The 5,413-nt window shown below is 45.8% G+C and overlaps 1 long non-coding RNA gene across 1 annotated transcript; it reads left to right on the forward strand.

Moving 5' to 3' along the window:
- The first annotated feature begins 491 nt into the window (after positions 1–491).
- On the forward strand, positions 492–1,453 carry LOC119543893. The gene is made up of 3 exons (XR_005218696.1): positions 492–884; positions 1,139–1,233; positions 1,329–1,453. It is a non-coding gene; the product is annotated as an uncharacterized LOC119543893 (long non-coding RNA).
- The last annotated feature ends 3,960 nt before the right edge of the window (positions 1,454–5,413 follow it).

Here is a 5,413-nt window from a genome sequence, read left to right on the forward strand (position 1 = left end):
ACCACCCCGGGCAGGGCCCTCATTTCCAGCCGTGTCCTCCGGAGCAGAGAGGACCCCAGCTCCTAGCCGCTTCCAGCCCCGACCGCTCCAGCCAGGGAGGGTCTGTGCGCCCCTGACATTTCCCACCCCCGGGGGGCTGCAGGAGGCTCTGCTGGGCGCAGAGCACAGCCGGGAGCGTCACAGCTGGGCCTGCGGCTGCCCCGACCCCGTGCCCCTCCCTGACCCGCGGAGCAGCCCTCCCGAGTGGGCAGTTCATCATGGATCGGATTGTGCCCCCTGGAAGAGGTGTTCCATCCTAAGCCCGGGTCCCTGCGGGGAAACAGGGTCGGTGAAGCTGCGATTGGCTACGAGGGGGTCAGACTGGATAGGGGTGGGCCCCCAGCAGTAGGGCTGTGTCCTCAGAGAGAGGAGATTCCGACGCAGACACGCAGACGCGGTGGCCCCGCGGCGAAGGCGGGGACTGAGTTACGCGCAAGCCAAAGGGCGCCGTGGGAACCCGGCAGGTTCCAGGAAGAGCGCGGCCTTGCGGGCACCTTCATCCCCGACCTCCGGCCCCCAGAACTGGGGGGCAATAAACTCCCGTGGGTTCAAGCCACCCGACCGTGCCACTTTGTCACGGCAGCCCAGGAAAGTCACAGCCAGTTCTGGAGAGGCTCCTGGCCGCGTTGAGCCATCGCTCCTTTCAAAGCTGCCGCTCCCCATCCGGACCCGGGTGAAGCCGGCGCCTGTGCGGATCTTCCCGGAAGGCGCCCACAGCAAAGCTAAACCCAGGGCACTGCGGCCTTCGATTCGGAAAGGCTACGCCCCCCACCCCAGGAGACCCATCCCGGGTAACCCCGCTCTCATCTCTTCTCTGAAACAGTGACCTCCGCTCTTTGTAGTTGGTAATCCACATACAAGCATAGACAATATCTCATATTATTGGCTGATTTTAAACTATGATTGTTTTGGTGCGTTATGTGTTTTCCAGGAAGAGACCATATTTTCCTATATCTTATTCCCCGTGACATCACAGCGTTAGAAGGGGAGAAATTGACCCAAGCATGTTGCCTCTTTGCATGGTGGAATTTGGGGAAGTAAAACACACAAGTGTTTGCAAGACAGATATTGGAATGCAATATTTTATTCTTTCTTCTAGATAGCTTGGAAAAGGTCTTGACCCACCCACCGTGTTAAGCAATTATTGTTTTGCACAGCTTCCTGACAGTCCCAAGGAGAGAAAGCAAATGACAGGTAATTAGGGGAAAGCAAGCCACAGGTTCTCCATCCAAAAGTGGCAGGAGGGAGCTCAGAACACTTAATTTATTAATGCATGTTTTTCCTGCCAGAACCAAATACACAGAATTTTGCTCAGCAAGTGGAGAAAGAGAAGGGAAAGCCATTCTTCACCTTTTCCAGAAACACATTTTTGTTTTGGTCAATTTCTCAAATAAATTATCATCTTGTCTCACTGCTGCATTGGTAGAATTCTTGCTAGTATTTTTTAGCACATTTAAAGGTTGCACAAAACCCAAGTGTATTTAAATGTAAAAAAGGTTGACCAAATGGAATGCTGACTTTTTTGCATTGCTCTGCTGATTCCAATTGGGGCTTAATCATCATGGCCTTTCAACCCAAAGTTCTTGCTTCAAGACGCAGCAAAAATCAAATTTCCAAGAGTCGGGACATTTTGTTTGCATGTAACTCATTAGGCATTTCCTGATTACTATTATAAATGTTTCCCTCAGCCAGGAATTTTCTATCACCTTTATATGTCCCTATTTCACTTAGCAGAATAATTCTCAGATTATACAAGCTAATGATGACTGTGGATTTGAAGTGCTATTATTATTATTAATTGTTTAGGGCATTTAAAAAATCTGTGGACAGGTTATTTAAAGGATGCTGAGCAATGAAACCATTACTGGACCTTATTATTGATTATTGTACCCAGATGCTGTACATTTCAAGCTTCCCAAAGGATTAGTAGCAAGGTCAGTTACCAAAATCTTATTTTCCCTTGCAGATACTGAGTCTAATTTTTCCTCATTAAAAACAAACATGTACCTGGAGCAAGTGGTTCAGGCCTGGGTGAAGCATCAGGTTTTGATAAAGAGGCATTGCTCAAACAAGACTCCTGGAGTAACTGGGGACAAAAACAAAACTTTGGCTACTGTTGTAAATTCTGGCCTGAAAAAAAGGAAAGGTGCATGGTGTGTGTGCATTTTAATTTTATAGAATTTCCTACTTGGAAAGGAATGAAATAAATCATGCTGCTATACAAGCAGAATAACAATTTTAAAGAAAAAAAAATTTTAATTAAAAAGAAAACCAAGAAAAGCAAACCTTGACAAGTGTTAAAGTGTACTAAATTCCCAGCAAGGAACAGGCAATCTGCTGGTTGCAATCAGAAGGTTTTTTTTTTTCTTTTAGTCATAGACATCATGGGAAAACACATGGGGAAGGAGAATTGGGGGGGGGAGGCAAATTTATAGTTTGGCAGCAAAATCACTCCTTCTAGCTCCATTAGACATTAAACCATATTGTAAAATAACTAATTGAAAGAAAGAGGAACTCGATTAAAAAACACAAGACATATAGAGCAGTACAACAAAAGAAGAAACAACAAAAAAAAATCATTTTAAAAATTCAGTATATGATAAATAAGCATTGCATTTGAGGAAAAGAAGAATTTTATAATAAATAATGTTGGGATGGCTTGTGAGTAATTTGGAGAAAACTACTTTAGAATGAAACCCAATGTGGACTGCATCAGCAGGCTCTCTTGTCTTCTGGCTTCCTGTTGGCTTGGTCAAAGGAGGGAGACAGCAGGTAATTGGCAGGAGGGAGGACAGTGTGGGTGGGACAATTGTCCATTGCCCCCTGGGTCCTCCAGGCCAGGTTGTCTCTGTCCTAATGGCCCAGCTCTGGTCAGGCACCCTTTTCAGGAAACGGCTTACGCACATGTGACTTCAGGTCTGTGGACGGGAACAGCTTCCAGCTGCCCCCAGCCCCAGGTGCTGCACTGTTCCTTGTTGCTTCCTCTGAGCTCTGCTGACTCTGCAGTGATGGTCCTTAACCTCTGTTCAGTGGGTGTTTCCTCCCGGGACACTAGCTGATACAGGACCTCTGGGCATCAGCCACTGAGTTTCAGCTTCACTTGCAAGTTCAGAATCCCAAGTTTATCAGTTCACTCAGGACTGGGGATTGACACTTTCAGCCTGATTCATGTCTCCCAGACATTTGAATGACTGGATGAGGGGGTTCACCCCATGTTCTAACTCAGTGGTTTTCCACCAGGGGAGACTATGCACCCCAGGGGACATTCGGCCATGCTGGAGACATTTTTGGTTGACACAACTGGGGGTGTGCTACTGGCATCTAGGGGACACAAGCCAGGGATGCTCTTAGCCCTCCCTCAATGCACAGGACAGACCCACAATAAAAACATCTCCATCCAGAATGTCAGTAGTGCTGATGCTGCAAAGCCCAGCTTACCGTTGGGAGGATCAAAGCAGTCGTAGCAGCTGGAAAGCAAGCTGGCTCCTCTTAGAGGGAAAATGTATTTGGGAAACAGAATTTCTACCATGGACCCTTTCATGAGTCCCATCCAGGGGTTGCGGAGTGGCTGAGGGACCTTACGGAATACTCTAACCAAGTCAGAAAGCCCCATTACGTTCTTGGAAGGGAACTCCCAAGTGAGCTGGGAATGTCCCACTGGTGGCTCAGAGGAAGCTGCTCTGTGAGTTAGGTCAAGTGTTTAGGCTGTTGGGTTTCAGATCCAGGTTTCATCACTTACTGTTTGATTAAGCCCACTTATGTTTGTAAATGGGGATACTAAAACTCCCAAACTTCCTAGGGTCGTATGAATTTCCAATGAGTCCAGGTGCATGGTAAGCCCTTATGAATATGGCCCCAGAAAGATTCCTGCAGTCATACCCTCATGAAATGTGCTGGATTAAATGAAATTAAACAGGATTTGTTTGCTTTCCTTGGAGGACCCCTTAGAGCCTTTAAAGTGTCATTGAGCGTGGCAACTCCCTAAGAGCGGGGGGCAGTACACAGAAGTCCCCACACCCGAGCACCACCCCAACACCGTCCACATGCAACACCCCTCATCAGCCCTGAGAAGTAAGCCTCTCCAGCACACATCTCCAGAACCCTGCTGGGCCTTCCTCGTGGAAGGTTCATGTTGATGGACTCCTAAGCTTGTTAATGCCACATGGGTCACGGTGGGCTTCTGTTTCAGAAGGTGGCCCTCCACGACTTCCCCCAAGTCAAGGTCCACCAGTGGACCCGACAGCTTCGTGGGCCACTTGACCCACCTGAATTTCCTGTTGTTTTTCACTGCCCAGCTTTTATCGCTGACCTGGATTTGGGATGTGCACTGCTTTTAACTATATAAGTGTGTGTTTGTGTGTGTGTGTGTATTTGGTCATTTAAGGGGGATATATTTTGCTTTCCAACAATTCCAACTTTTTATTACCTTTATTAGCTTAATTCAATAAACAAAAACTTGAATTGAGCTACCTGTTCATTATAATCTGGGTCTACCTCTCCATGCTATTGTGGATTTGCTGGTGGGATTAATCTTTGGCTCCAAAAAAATAGAAATACAATTCAGATATAGAGATGCTGGGGTGTAAACTATTTGTCAGAGTTAACAACCTACATATTTAAAATGTGTTAATAAACTATAAAACGTTTTATAAAATATGGAAACATTTAGTCCAAATCCTGGGTTCTGGAATTACCCTACTGAAAAGGTAATATTAAATCCAAATCACAGAAGATCTATAGAAATTACAGCTGAAAGAAAAGAAAAAGAATTTTGGAACAGCAAGCTTCATGCACTGAAGGTTTAAAGTTTGGGGGAAATACTGAGGTGCCACCTGGCTTCTGGGTGCTGGCTCATTCTAGGGACACATCACACAGCAGCGGTCACTTACCTGTGTAGTTTGGTTAGACACAGACAAGGAAACCCATTTCTGGTGTTGAGCGTCCTACGGGCATGTGGATGTCACTCCCACACAAGTGTGTCATCTTTTAAACTCCTCTTTTCCTTGTGGGCTCTTCTTTGAAATATATCTGAGGCTTCTCTTTCTGTGTCCAGTTTATGGAGGTTTTGCAGTATAGATGTGGAATCTAGTTTCATTGACTAAAGTGAGATTTCTTTTCAGTCCCACTGCCTGACGTTTTATGTTCATTTTTCTGTTTCAGAATAATTTCAGAAAGAATCTATTGTTTTCCACTAATGCATTATATGACTGAAGAGCCCTGAATCTGAAATTCAATCTGAAGGTCCTGCTAGTGTTTGGAACAATAGCTTCAATAGAGATTCCAGATGGGCACAGCTATTGGTAGATTGAAAAAATTTATACAGCTGGAAGAATATTTAAAAATGGAGAAGAAGGGATAATTAGAGAGAGAGAGG

Source organism: Choloepus didactylus, chromosome 9 (assembly GCF_015220235.1).
Source record: "Choloepus didactylus isolate mChoDid1 chromosome 9, mChoDid1.pri, whole genome shotgun sequence".
Taxonomy (NCBI): Eukaryota; Metazoa; Chordata; class Mammalia; order Pilosa; family Megalonychidae; genus Choloepus; species Choloepus didactylus.